Below are 16,238 nucleotides of genomic sequence, written 5' to 3'. Positions count from 1 at the left end.
GCCAATGGCGACTTCTTAGATTACCGGACTGGTTTTTTTCATCTCCAGTCGCTTGTGAGACGTGTCAGCCGTTATGTAATACACATCCCCCACTTCTGCTCCTCACAGTCCGCGGAGATAATCCTAGCCAAACGCGAACAGGCTGAAAAATGCGTGGAGTGGGGAGATGGAGATGAAGAGAAAAGAGGAAGAGAGAGAGAGAGAGAGAGAGAGAGAGAGAGAGAGAGAGAGAGAGAGAGAGAGAGAGAGAGAGAGAAAGGAAGGCGCTCTTTACATACCTGTCTTTAGCAAACGCCGTGCTCACTCATTTTTTTCCACACTCCTCGGTCGGCGTGTTCCCACGGACTCGAGTGGCTCGTAAATAAGGACACGTCGCTAATTTCGCCGTTCCCCCTGCATCTCACCGCGAAATCCATCTCCTCTCATCCCGTCATCTTCTCTTCCACTGAGGCGAGAGAGAGAGAGAGAGAGAGAGAGAGAGAGAGAGAGAGAGATGGGGGAGGTATGATCGAGCCAAAGTATGAGAGTGAGAGTGAGGGAAAGGGAGGAGGGAGAGGAGGAGAAGAGGAGGAGGAATACGGGAGTGAGAGAAAGCCTCTGAGTCTGGTCTTTCTGTTTGTGTAATTAAGATGACTGTTCTCATATGATGCACTGAATATGTTATGAAGCTTGTGCATGTTTAACTTTGTCTCAAAATTTGAAGGCGCATGGTGAAATGGATGGATTCCTTTCATATGAATTGACTCACATGGCTCCGAATTTGAGTGTCACACCAACTTGGTATCTTTGTCTAGGTTGATTAAAGTAGAATAGAAGCTTTTATTTTGTCACATGGATGCACCCAAAAGCAGCAGCTTGGAAGTGCTTGGGCTTGAACCCTGGTCCTCCAATCAACAACCCAGAGACTTCCCCTTTTGAGCAACCACTGCCCAAGATTTGAAGTAATCATTCAAATATATCTATAAGACATTTTTACTGTATGTCTAGGGGTGCGAGGATGTTTTTAAATCTTGATGTGGCCCAAATGTCTCTACAGTGGCAGTAATATCTGATTGTTTTGACCTTGTGGGCATATTTTATATTGCTTATCGTAAGTAGAGTCACAGGGAGCTTATGAATCTCATAAGACTCAGGGCACAAGGCAGAGGGTACTGGATCACAGGGAAAACATGCAAACTCTGCACATGCAGGCAGGAATCAAACACCACAGTGAGATTTAAATGTATGCATAGCATTAATTAGTAACTAATGTGGCAGGGCATCACAAGGATAGAAAGGCGTGTGTGCGTATGCTTGTGTGTGTTTTTGGGCCTGACTTTTACTGCTGTCCTTTTCTGTACAATTTTTTTTACTTTGTCTGACAGATGATCATCTTTCTCCTACTTGCGCTCTCTCTCTCTCTCTCGCTCTCTCTCTCTCACTCTCTCTCTCTCTCTCTCTCTCTCTCTCTCTCACACACACACACACACACACACACACACACACACACACACACACAGACTGGAGTAATTACCATTAGAACTGGCTAAATGTCATATACTAAAATAAATGAGATGGCTTTATTTGACCTGACTAAATAAGATTATGCCTGTCTCCTGATCGCCTTGTTTCATTTGATTTCCACATCATTGTCCTTATCCCACAGAACACTGATTATGGAAATGAAGTTTTAAAAAAGGGATCAGTGATGAGGTCATAGATCCCAGAGCATGTATGTGAGTGCTCAGATCAAGAGCAGATGACTGACACTCAAAGGTAAGTTCTCTGTGTAAATCACAGAGAGAGGAGAAGGGAGAGAGAGAAAACGAACGATAGACAGGAAACACAAAGAGAGAGAGAGAGCGGACGCAGGCTGGAAAAGAAAGCTTGAATTAGAGAAGGAAGGAAGCGAGGTAAGGGTGAGCCTTTCTTGGCCGTCCTCTGGGAATCACCCCATATTGTCACGGATAGAACATCTGTCACTCAGCCTTAGCTACAAAAAGTCTGACTCATTTCAAGCTTTTTGTGCATGTGTGTGCGCATGCATGTGTGTGTGTGTGTGTGTGTGTGTGTGTGCGCGTGCACGCACGTATGTCATTGTGAGTTATTGTGTTGATTGCCTGTTTGCAGCTAAATTAAATAGAAGGTCATGTTCCTCACCATTTACTAGAGGTGATTTGCTAAATTGGTGATTTGGATCAATGCATCAATTTAGAAGGCTACAACTAAAATTAATTGTCTGAACAATCATAAATTAATTTATTATCAGTTATAATTTATTACAAATTGGCATTTTTATTCTTAGTAAAAATGAAAAATAAATAAATAAATAAATAAATAAATAAGCTAGCAAGATGATTTGCCTGTATATCGGGTTTTTCAAATATTCCTTCTCTATATCGTTGTTTGTAGACCTTAGACAGATTAGACAGTAGACTCCAGTAGAACAGATTCTGAGCAAAGTTGGATTCTGAACATGATAAAAGTTCCATAAACTAATTCATATTGTACTATTGCAGACTCAAAGGTCTAGTCAAATAGCAAATTCAATTCAAGTTAATTTTATATCACTTTTAACAATATACATTATCACAAAGCAGCAAAATTCAAAGCAGAATTTTTCAGATTAGTAAAATTCAGAATTTATATATTAATAAAAATCTTATTGTATACTTTAGAAATAAGCGCCCTTAATAGATACTGACTCAGCTTTATGTTCCATGTTATTTTCCATGTGTTTTCCAAGTGGAATAATGAAGATCTGTAAGAATTGATCTGTATTGTATGTTTGTGGACACAGGGAACATACCACATTTAAGCAGGGTGAAAGTCCCTAGAGGAAAGTCCCTTGACAAGGAAAGTCCATAAGATGTCCTTTAAATAACTTAGCCCATTCCGATTTTGATTTCTAGTACTCTATGTGATCTTTCCCATCCATTGTTAATTTCAATAGACCTGTGACTGATGTGTTGTTCTCCTGAGTGTTCAATATATATGACCACACTACATGTTCATAGCCTTCCTAATAGGTTTTACGGGTATTACTGCAGAACTTTCTGGAACGCTGAATGCAGATATACTTTCAGATGTCCACATTTTAAATGGAGTACAATATTTACAATGGAATAGCTGCAGATCTTTACTGATTGCTTTACTTAACATAACTAAGCCATTCAACTTCATTTTCATTTGTTCAGTGGAGAATCAAGGTTCCTTTTTATAGCCTCTGTAGCATTTCATGGCTTCAAGATACTGAGCATGTTTTGCATGTCTGCACACATACAGATGAGATGCTACTACAAAAAACGAGCCTGTTTTTCCACAAGTTCTATTTAGATGTCCAGAAACCTACACGATGCTACTTGACTGTAAATGTTCATCTTAGACTACACCTAAAATAAATGGCTACACTGAATTTCTGTTATTTTTAGAATACATTATTTGATTTCTTTTTATTAAATGATAATGAAACATTAAAGCAAATGTGCCACAAACAACATGCATTTATTCCCTTTTTTAAAAAGCTTTATTTTCAGTATGTCAATACTATGATGATGCTCAGTAAAAATAATTCAGCCTGCTCTAAGGTGCTGTCTTACACAAATGACACACATGCACACACCAAGAGATATGCATGCAAAAACATCTCTATTCAAAGTAGCTGAATTCATTCACACACAGACACACACATATATGGAGATTAAGAAAGAGATGGCAAGCGAAAGCATGATCGGGAAGCATGACAGAGTAAGAAGGAGTGTGCGTGTGTGTGTGAGAGAGAGAGACAGAGAGAGAGATAGCATGTAGTGAGAGAGCTGCTGAGAGATGAGAGAATCAGTCCACGACCTCTGCTGTGCCACTCTCTGGGTGGCATGTTTGAGTGTGTGATCAGAGCGTCACGGGGTAAGGCAGACCGGATCGCAGGAACACACTCACACATACACACACAGCAGTTCAGTCCTTAACTCCAATTACTGTCAGTGTGAAATTTCACATGTGCTCAGGTTGTGTGTATGTTCACTCTGGGTACTCAAATTTCCACCCACTCACCAAAAACCCTATACACAGATTGGCAGTGTGTGCTTGTACCCTGCAATGAACTGAGGTCCTGTCCAGGGTACGCTCATGTCCTACACCGTTTACTTCTGAAGAAATTAAACACTTATTTCTATAAAATAAGACAGCTTATTAACTGACCAAGGGGGCACAGTGGTTTAGTGGTTAGCACGTTCGCCTCACACCTCCAGGGTTGGGGGTTCGATTGCCACCTCCGCCTTGTGTGTGTGGAGTTTGCATGTTCTCCCCGTGCCTCGGGGGTTTCCTCCGGGTACTCCGGTTTCCTCCCCCTGTCCAAAGACATGCATGGTAGGTTGATTGGCATCTCTGGAAAAATTGTCCGTAATGTGTAATTGTGTGAGTGAATGAGAGTGTGTGTGCCCTGCGATGGGTTGGCACTCCGTCCAGGGTGTATCCTGCCTTGATGCCCGATGACACCTGAGGCACAGGCTCCCCGTGACCCAGGTAGTTCGGATAAGCGGTAGAAAATGAATGAATGAATGAATGAATTAACTGACCACTCAAACAACTGCATATTCATGCAAATATCTAATCAGTTAATTATGTAGAAATAATACAAAAATACAAAAATCAAGCGATTTTGTTAACCGTCACATAAAACGCCACAATGGAGGGTTTTGATCTCAGTCATTTTCACACAAATCAGTCTCTAGAGTTTTTACTGAAAGGTGTGAAAAACATCCACTGAGTGGCGATGGGAAATATGTTGTTGACAGAGATTAGAAGAAAATAACTAGACATGAAGACTATGGAAAGTCACATACTGTAAAACACTCTTTACAGCCATGGTGAACAGAAAAGCATCTCTGAATACACAACATGTATAGACCAAACATTTATTTAATATTTTAACTGACATTAAGATTTTAGAAAATATATCAACTCTGGTTTTAGTCTGGTTGTAGTACTGGCTCACATATGTCTCTGTGTATTCTTCATTTGATGAAAATGCAAGGATAGTGCTGACGTCATTTTATCTAAAACCATCATGATTCATCCAAATTGTTGTACATTCATATATTTTTTTCATTTAATTGATAAAACTTATAGTGAATTAACTGAGAGTTTATGGATCAACCTAGCCTTAACCTAGCATAAACAGTATGTGCATTCTTCAGTGCTTTGGTAAGGTGTTATCACATACCACAGGGATTGATCAGCTTGTGCTGCATTCTGGGTTGGTTTTAAAAAAAGAACTATCCAGTAAAAACCTATTCCCCCTTTTCACACCTGAGAAGAACAAATGTCCCTGTACTTGTTTTTTTATTCCCTCATCAGAGAGTGGTGGGCAAGAACAGACCTGATCACACCATCCATATGCATAAAAATATTCACATTCATGCACACACACACACACACACGAACACACGCACACACACACACACGCACACACGTATAACTGGATCCATATGAATCAAATGTTCTTATAAAGGCCCAATAACGTGACAAACTTAGGAGGCATAGTGAAGAGGAAGAGGGAGGTAAGATATTGAAGAGGAGAAGAAGTACCTAAAGACAGCACTTTCATAACAAGCTGATTAAGGACTGGAGCACATGTAACCATTAAAAATGTGCTGCTTTGCTGCATTGCTGATGATTTGTAGCTTATGGTCCAGTGGGTTTCATAAAGATTGATGGGATCAAGAGTTCTGCTGTTTGCAACTGTCAGGAGGTTAAGACTTGAATCTTTTTCCAAAAAAGGATAATAACCCCAAACAAAATTCATGTCTCTGTCGCTCAGTCTCTGGATTTGAACCAAATAGAAAATCAGCGGTCTGAACTGAAGAGTGAAGAGGCATTACTCAAACATATGAATACAAATGACATTGAGATGTTACTATATGCATTAGGACATTGTAGAAGATGTCTCTGTAAGTGAATTAGAAAACTTCTATTTTTAGATTATTATTAATTGTAAGTGCTGGTAATTTAAACTAATGTTTCACAGAAAGAATGCTCAGAATCCTGGAGTTGATTGTATTACTGTACACACACACACACACACACACACACACACACACACACACACACACACACACTGATATGAGCAGGATGTAATAATTACAGTGTCCTCTTTAGGTTTTCCTTATTGAGACTAGAATTTTTGTCCCTACTCTGTGAGGTCAGTGTGTGAACAGGATGCTGTCCCCGTGAACAGAACACACACACACCCACCCACACACACACACACACACACACACACACACACACACACTATCATAGCTATGTCAGCACAACACCCCCAGTGTCTTTCTTTTCTTGATGTGTAACTATATGCATGTATTTAAAAGCAATGATAAATTATTGCACATGATAGTGACAGTTAAATATGTGTGTGTGTGTGGGTGTGTGTGTGTGTGTGTGGGCATGTGCCCTTTTTCCAGGACTCTGGCTGAGACAACAGCTGCTTTCTAATATGGAAAGGAAGTTGCTTGTCCTGTTCTTCAGTGCCAGCACGTACTGTAGCCATCAGGCTATACATAGATTTAGATGTAGCATAACATTAATTAGCTGCAATAATAATTATGTCAAGACAAATGAACGCATATATGTGTGTGTGTGTGTGTGTGTGTGTGTGTGTGTGTGTGTGTGTGTGTGTCACACAAGCAAGGACAGAGTCTAACAGTCTGGGACTTTACTAATGGCACCGTTCAATGGATTTCTCATCTGCTTGCTGAATGGTGATCTCCTTTGAGTGCATCTGAGCAGCACAAAATTGAATGTCCTCTACACCACACCACACCCCACCCTGCCCCACCTCGTCATGCTGACGCGTTTATTTTTGGTGTTTCCTTGCAGTGTGATCCAAAACAGTCTTGACATGAAAGATCCCCCCAGTCAGAATGGATGACAGTGGCTGTGAAAAGCAGAGCTCAGGGAGGTGACTGTTAAACACAGGCCATTTGAAAGGCCAGAGAGCCATTAAGCTCATGTCAAACCCAGGCTGCTGACACAGCACAACCCACATGATGCCATCTGCAGCTCCTATAATAGAATTGCCATGTTTTACAACTACATTACAAAAAGGATCAGGTTTCTTCAAACGATTGCCGTGCTGTGAAACTGCCTTGATTCATTTATGTTGTCCTTAATTTAGTTGTGCATCTCTTGGAAGAACTAGGAACTAGGAAAAATGTGGAATTTAGGATGTTTTTCTGTCTAGTATTGTAATTCTATTTTTAAAATGGTTACTGCAGATAAACTATGAGGACAGGAAAGAATACACATGTACAGTGTATTTGACTGAATGTGTGTTCATTGTGGAATTGGCTAAAATTTCTGAATAATCTAAAATACCTAAATATGATTCTATTTAAATGAATTCAAAATACTTCTACTGAAAATTGTTATTAACATTATTAATATTCACTTCAGTAGATTAGCGTAATGCTAACACTAAAACTAGCTTTATTATTGAACACTGCCTCTAATTGCTAATTGTACTATATTTGTTGTTTCACAACAAATGAAACAATATATACTGCTAATATATTTTTTTAGCAGCTAAGCTAGCTTGCTAGCCTCCATTGCTAGCGGCAAGTATGGTAAATAATTAAGGACATTAACCATGATGTAAATTCTTTAGATTTTTTTTAAAGTATTTGTTGATAATAGTGAATGGCTAACCTAGGATTATAAATGAAATATCACTATCTGTATTGTGTATTTATATTTGTATTGGTTTAATGCTGCAAATATTTTCTGTATACATTATTTGAATTGCAATTTTCTTTGTTTTTTAATCTCTACTAATATCACTAATTTCTGAACCAAATTCACTGTGGAAATCTTTCTTCCTCCATGTAATGTGAATGAGTTGTCAAGCTTGTTTCAAAATAATGATGTCTTAACAAAACCAGAGAAAATGGGGGCATCCCTACACCCTGTTTACTGGGGCACTGTTTAAAGATTTCATGAAGAAATCATTGATGAGGCAGATTACAGTAGATGTATTTGAACATAGGGTTTCTTATTCATTGATTATTGTTTTATTTGTATTATTTATATTTGTCAGGAAACTTTGGATATGGCAATTAAATGGAAAGTGTACAAAGTACAAGCTGTTTATCTATAATTTAAGAACAATCTATGCTTTATGATATATTGCAAAGATTGGGAGAGAGAAAGGGGTGTAAGTAATGGACAATATCTGTGACAATTAATGGACAATAACTGCACATTAGAAATGTGTCAAGTCTTTCTGTGTGATTTTTTTAGATAGTTGTGGTGTGAATTTTGCTTCAGACCTGGCAACTTTGGCTGCCAGCTTAACAAACACACACACACACACACACACACACACACACACACACACACACACACACACAAACACAACCCCCCACCCCCAACCCCGTCACACACACACCCACACACATATCAAAAACCTTGATCCCTTATCATGTGGGATCCCAGAGCTGATGCACATAATAAGATAAGATACAGTAAGACAGAACTTTATTAATCCTGAAGGAAATTCTTTTGCCACAGACTTCAGAGTACAAGAGAAAAAATAAATAAATAAATAAATAAAACCAAAAATAAATACAAATTAATGAAATATTCTATACATACAAAATGGGATCTAAGAACATACTGCACATACTATGATACTGCACATGATATTATATTAACGTACATATTGTAATTATTATGAAATTGGGAAAGGGCATACAGTATACTGGTGATAGCTAGTCTCAATGTGAAGCTTTTTTGAAATTTTATTATATTGTACCCATCTCTGTTTCTTGTTGTGTCATGACAAATAGCCTATTTTTTCCTTCTGATAAAGTGTATAAACAATCACATGACCCACAAATCAATAAACAGTTGCTGGTGATGTAATACACACATTTGCAAGCCTATAGCTGTAAGGGTGGAACCCAGCATCCATGGACAGTTATGTAAGTTGCTGTACAATTTTCTCCCAATAGAAATGACTGTATTCAGTCATATTTCAGTCTCTCAGCTTTATCTGGACACAGCTGCAGACCAGCAGGAGTCTGTGTTCGAAACTGACTGGACTAATGCTTTGAAGATGAGAAACTCATTAAAGTTTTCAGGCTATTTTCACTCACACTGTGGACAGGAGTCTCGCTATAATAGCTCCTCGTTTTGTGGCTTTCTAAGTGGTCTTGTTATTGTCATTTGTATTGGCCTTAGATGTAATCATTTGCATTATTTATGTAGTATTATAAATACCCCAAAATAAGTAAGCAGGTAAGAAGGAGGAAAAGAATTGTGCATGGATGGCTTGCGACAACATGATGAAATTCCTTTTTCTGTGATTTTTTTGCTGACTGCTTTGCACTGTTTTCCCACAACAACATATTTTATGTACAAAAGTTGGACAGAAACTTTTGCGCTGCATGAGCAAGGTTATTTTCTAAGGCAACACAGTTTATTTCCCTCATTTTTACATTGTTCAAAGTTCTGTCTGCAAGTTCAGGGAATAATGAAACTGGACCTATATTGTCGGTTCTTCTCCATTAACTCTTATTTATGTGATTTGAGACAGTGTTGTTAAGAAAAAAAAGGCTGAACACCTTCAAATTCAGGAAGAGGATTTGTTTGTCGTATGTAGTGCCACTTTGCTTCAAATATTAAGGTAGTAGAGAGTCACTTAGGGTTTTAGATCTACATGGATTTACTATCCTAAATGTCCATCAATGATGCATGCTAACTGTAAGTCGAGCATGTTTCAGCATGTCAGAACTGCAATGCGCTAATGTGACTAATTATAGATTTTAATAATGTCTCACTATAGAAGAAGTTTTTTTTGTCATGCATATATTAAAGCACAGTGAAACACCATTCTTCTAATATCCCAGGTTTTTAGGAAGTTAGGTTCTAAGCACAGACTCAGTTACTGTATGATTCAGCACCACAGAAGCAGAGAGGGTTAAGGATCTTGCTCTTGGGCCCAACAGTATCAGCTTGGCAGTGCTGGGGCTTGAACCCCTGACCTTCTGATCAATAACACACAGCCTTAAGCCCCCACTGCTCTGAAAATCACTATACTGTAGTATGTTCACTTCCTGCTACAACAATAGTTATAGTCGTTGCTGCCTGTGTCCCTACATTTCATTCCCTTTTCTCCAGTTTTATGCATGAATAAAATGCATTGGCTGCTTTTCCTTGTCAGGTTTGCTCCTTGTAAAGTTATATGAAAAGAAACACTTCACACAGTGGTTTTGTTGAGACAGCATACAGTGAATAAAACATCTCAAATTTGCGAACTGTCTACAGTTGTTCAGTTGTGTTGGGTCTGCACCACTACAGACATGGTAAAATGACAGTATACAAGAAAGTATATGTGTAATATGTGTAGCACTGGGATTCTAGGATTGTGAGAGTTTTATGTAGTATGCAGTTGGTCTAAGAAATGGAATATCTAACACTGAGACATTCTCCCACTTTCTCCCATTTCTGCAGAAAATGCATCTTACTTTCATTCATTCTGTCTCTCTCTTGGTTCTCTCAACCATTTCACAATAACCTTAGTGCTATTTGAAATAGTATTTAAATTACTTAGTAGATCTTATGTTAAGTGCTGCTATGAGGCATTGAACCATTTACAGGAGATATGTCTGTCTTATGAACTCCACTAGGAGAAGTATGATTTAAAAAGAGGCATTGTATGATTTAATGGAGTTGTTATTCCATCTAAAGCAACGTTTTATATGATTTCAGATGCTGCGTGATGTGTGGAAGGGCAAAGCTAAGAGCACGGCAGAGAGAGAAGCTGCACGCTTTCTATCTTCCTCCACTTAGCGGCTATGTGGAGGCTGACATTCACACTGACAGCTTTAAGATTTTCAGATCAATTGTAAAATCCAGGTTAAGGGTAAAAGCAATATTTCTGCGCTAATTAGCATTTGTTATGCATCTTTGATGAGACTTGATATGCACTGGGAATGACTTAAGCTAATTATAAACATAGCATGGTGTAGGCTGCACTGACAGATAAATAACCAGAAAAGTACATGTCTCGGGAAGTCCTCAGTCTCCTCCTCCACTCTTCATAAATATGAGTCAAGCAGCATGAATTAAAACATGACATATTTTTTTGTACTAGTTCTATTTTGAGGGTGAGCTCTAAATGGTCACATATTAAAATAAGTTCAGTTTTTCATATATGTGCCTGCAGCCTGACAGTCCACTAGGCTTTAGAGTCCCATTAGCAAATATTGGACTCTTAGGGCAAAGCAAATTTCTTCTCAGCTTGCATTACCCGCCTGATCTCAGCAATTCTAATGAGTAAGATATTGTATTGCATTCAATAAGTCAGGAAAAGCTTATTATCAACTACTAAATCTTAAGACTATAAAACTACTAAACTTTCTGTACAGTATCTAGAATCATGAAACTTATGATATATTCTACGACACCTACAGTACCTACTGAACTCTACTCTACACCGCTAGGACCCTGATGTCTTACTAAAACTTCACTGTCTCTAATCACCTCACAGTTCTGCTCCACCTTGTACATAATGTTACATCATTTCTACCAAGCGTAAATGAATATAACTGTAAATTCATTGCTTAACCCAGTTTTCTTCTATTTATGTATATTATCTGTACATATACTGTATATTTCTTGGTTATTGTTTACATACAATCTACATAATGCACACATTTGCACAGACATATATAATAAATCTATTCAATAAATTTTTATTTGTTTAACACTTTTACCAATGGACATTGTCACAAAGGAGCTTAACAGGAATAAAAAATGAGAATACAAATAATAAACCTTAAAAATAAAAATTCATACTTATCTCTAATGAGCAAGCCAGAGGCAACTGTGACAAGGAAAATCTCCACAAGAGCATATGAGGAAGAAATCTTGAAAGGATCCAGGCTCAAAAGGGAACCTATTCTCATCTGGGTGTGATTCTAATAATATTTTGTCTATACCTGTATACTATTTTATCAAGTGCAATTGGGTAACCAGGAGATTAAGCATCAGCTTCATTTCAAAATTTATTATTTATAGGTTTAACATCAATTTCATCCGAAAGCCAACAGTTTAGAAAAAACAGTTTAGATTAAAGCACTGGCTATTTGATTAGAAACAGCTCATTTACAGAGAATATTATGCTAAATGCTCCATACAGTACATAAATAATCATGAATATGAAAAGAATTCTGTAGAGAGGAGAACGTTTCTTTAACATTCTTCAGTTTCAGCACTATGTAACTGTCAAAGACTGAAGGGTGTTTTTTATGCTTTACCAAATGAATGTCTTCATGACAGAGAGGTTTACAGGGTATATTTTCTTTTTTTTTTTCTTTTTTCTACAACCTTTGTTTTATTGAATTTTTAACTTTGCAGTGAACACACACACTGCATTCACACACACTATGCAGTGAATAACAAGAATAAACATGCTTCAGAAATTTTCCACAACATTAATTACAAAAATATTGATAATGAGATTGATAATAAGCATGAAATACTGTTTTTTAATTATCAAAAATTGTAATGGCAAAAATTGTAATGATGTGGTATAAGAGGAATAAAATGCTTTGGGACATTCTGTTATGAAACAAAGTTACTGTAAGACAAAACATTTTTGATAGATATTAACTTTTATTGACCCTCATGTACAATGAGGTGGAAAAGTAAATTATCAAGTCAAGTCAAGACAATGTTTCTCCAGGACCATGGTGCTACATACAGTAGAACAAAAACAGAGCTAAGGACTTAAGTAAGTTAGTCCAAGCCACATAAAGTGCATCTGTGCAACCTGCTGCTAACAGTGCAGGACAGAAAACAAAAAGACAGAGCAGGACAAAACAAACAATACAAGACATTACACAAAGGACAATACACAAAAGCAGCACCAAACAGTGTACATACATAAATTACAAATATAAAAAAAACAGCACCAATACAGTAAGTATATAGATTAAAAAAAGCAGCATTACAGTATATACAAGCACATGATAAGCATGTAGAATACAAAATAAAAAGTGACCATGCTGATTTAAAAAAACAACCTGCCATATTAGTTTAGGCTCTGGGTTACTGATTAATCAGCTTTTGCGGTCAGGTCACTTTTTGTCAGATAACACCTTGTTGCCATTGATTAGTTTCCTTGAAAAGCACACCATCATATTACAAAACATTTTAATTTCAAGTAAATAAATACAAAGTAAATAAGTTTCTTAAATGATTCAAGTGGTCAATTGTGAAGTGAGTTGTTCTAGTGAAGAAAAATAGATTAGTCCAGTGAAAATCGTAAGAACTTCTGTACGCTATGCAGTTTTTAATGTCTCACACAAATTAAAGTCATGAATTCCCAGAGGAGAAGAAGAGTCTGTCTACGTAACTCTAGTCTATCTAAAACCTTGAGATCACTCCTCTGAGGACAGAGACACACAATATCACTGTGACCTAACTACAACACCAACCTAACCAAGCCAACACTTCACACACTTCTAATTCAAACTAGCAGCAAGTATGAAAGTCATCATATCGCAGCTACCACTAGCACCAAAAAAGTACACAAGAACAAATACTAGCATGTGTCTAAAAAAGTGGGTTTAATGTCTATAATACATACTGTTAATGCACAGTGGTGCTTGACAATTTGTGAATCTTTAAGAAATTCCTATATTTCTACATAAATATGACCTAAAACATCTTCAGATTTTCACACAAATCCTAAAAGTAAACAATGTCAAACAAACCCAATCAAAAATTTGCCAAAATATTATACTTCTTCATTTCATTGTTGAGAAAAATAATCCAGTATTACAGATCCTGTGAACCTTTGCTTTCAGTATCTGTTGTGAGATCTTGTGCAGCAATAACAGTAATTCTCATTCCTCAGTACAGAATAGCTTCAACATGGGATTTTGGTGGGTGTCCTCATATGAATTCCTTGCATCAGGTCCTTCCACACCATTTCTTTTGGATTTGTTAGAGATGGTTTTATAACCTTTTCCAGCCCAATGAGCAACGATAACTCCTTTTCTGTAGTCTTCAGAAATCTCCCTTGTTTGTGCCGTGATCCACTTCCACAAACATGTGTTGTGAAGGATATCCCTGTCATTGAATGAAATCAATTGGACTTTGAGATATTTCCCCATTTTTGGAACAAATAAAGGTATATCTTATCTTAATTAAATACTAATCCTAGAGGTTCACATACTTTTGTCACTAACATATATCTAACTTTGGAACATTTTCCCAAATAAAAACATTACCATGTATAATATATTTGATTGATTTATTCGATTGCGTTCACTTGGGGCAGGCATAAATCTGATGATGTTTTGAGTCATATTTTTGCAAAAATATGGAAATTTCCGATGTTACTGAAATTGTTCCCTTTGGATATTATAAACATTTATAAATATAATCATAGAGCGTTTGGAAGCAAAATACTTAGATACAATTATTTAACTCTGACTCTGCATATTATTTTATTCCGAATAAATCATGTTGATTGATGGTAGCTTGTTGTGATTTATAGACCTACATAAAATGTAAAAATATCTTAAAATAATCTAATATTTATTCAAATATTTGTTAATTGGTGGTGGCTATTGCTGCTCACAGCTCCATGGTGTGTGTATATTTTCTGCATGTCTGCACGAGTTTCCCTCTCAGTTCTTCCCAGGTTTGTCCCACCTCCCCAAAGCATGCCAGTAGGTGAACTAGATAAGCTGAATTGCCTCTAGGTGTGAGTGAGGTGTCTGAAATGTACGTTCATGGAGCCCTACAAGCTATTAGTGCCCCATAAAGGGCTTATTTGCCCACCAGTCTACCACAACCCTAAAAATGCTAAATTGTTAGTGAGAGAATTAAATATTGCCGTTTTAATTTGCTAAAGTTTTGACTTACGTTATATAGACTCACACACATTTAAAACAATTTGATAGTAGATAGAATTAATATATTAAAATGTATAATACATCAGATCATTTTTTTCTTTAATATCTAATTGTGCTGGTTTTTTATCAATTTATCAATAATTTTATCAATAATTCTGTTCTAAGTTCTGTTGACTATGAATTATCTTTATTCTTTTTAACACAGTGTGCAATGTTGCATTCTGTTATGTCAAAACCTTTATTCAAGTATTAAGGAATAAAAAAATGTTAACGCTTTTTTTCATAAATCTATTATCACTATTTCTCACTATACTAACAAACATTATAATAAAGCTGATCAAGCATTCTAAAAAAGATCCTCATCATTTTGACAAAAAAAGGTCAATTATAAAAATCAACCAAAATGAATCCAGTAGATGAAAATCTACATGGAGCCCTTTTCTCCCCAGATGATTGTGTCAAAGAGACACCGTTTTTTTGTTGTGCAAAACTGGACTGTGGATTTGACTCCACCAGCTGTGCTAGTTACACTGGGGGATAATTAGCAATGCATGGCTCAGGTTAGTGAAGATTTACCCCCCTCACTGCCCTTTCCACATTCCTGGGAAGCTGTATGGCCCTGTAGGCATGTACGTGACTGGCAACCTAAATCCACTCGCTAGCTGGAGGAGATTTATGTGTAAATGTGCTCTTCTAATCGTTGCATATATGTGAGAGATTCCTGCTGGCGTATTATAAAGTGATGCTAAGGTGTTACAGTAGCAGTAAATTATGTGGTGCATTCCATTAAGCCAGTGAAGCATGTATATGTTCATATCTAACATACTTGGAAAAAAAAGACAGTTGTAAATACTTTATTTAATATTGACCTCATTCTCTGACCAATGCAATTATATTTTTATTGAAACATAATGTGCCTTCTGTGTTCCATATTTTTACTGCAGAATTTGCATGAAATGTACAGTATCAAAAATATGAAGTATTCTTGTTTTAATTATTAGGTATATATTTACTACCATCCTCTTTATTAGCAACACCTAATAAACATGTTCTAATTACCCAATGAGCCAATCGTTTGAGAACAGTACAATGGACAAAATTGTACAGCTACATACTGTATGTCACCAGTTGCACAAAATACATAAAACAATCATCAGAATAGATAAACTAGTCTGGGCTTGTTTGTGTAGTTCAGAGCTCCTTGGAAATTTTATGTACAGTACAACAGTGTTTAGAGTTTCTAGAGAGAGAATGATGAGAGGTCAGAGGAGAATGGCCAAACTTGTTTAAGCTAGGATAGAAAGGATACAGTTTCTTAAATAAATCACTCTT

At 36.9% G+C, this 16,238-nt stretch overlaps 1 protein-coding gene across 1 annotated transcript in view; it reads right to left on the bottom strand.

The window, feature by feature from the left end:
- Window positions 1–458, bottom strand: part of kcnj6 (potassium inwardly rectifying channel subfamily J member 6) — a 59,681-nt gene extending 59,223 nt beyond the window's left edge. The window contains exon 1 of the mRNA XM_060896471.1: window positions 279–458. The gene's annotated coding sequence lies outside the window, so the exon portion shown is untranslated. The remainder of the gene's footprint in view (window positions 1–278) is intronic.
- Window positions 459–16,238: the final 15,780 nt, after the last annotated feature.

This window comes from Tachysurus vachellii, chromosome 20 (assembly GCF_030014155.1).
Source record: "Tachysurus vachellii isolate PV-2020 chromosome 20, HZAU_Pvac_v1, whole genome shotgun sequence".
Taxonomy (NCBI): domain Eukaryota; kingdom Metazoa; phylum Chordata; class Actinopteri; order Siluriformes; family Bagridae; genus Tachysurus; species Tachysurus vachellii.
Note: the sequence above shows the minus strand (reverse complement) of the source record. Positions and strands in the feature narration are given on the sequence as shown.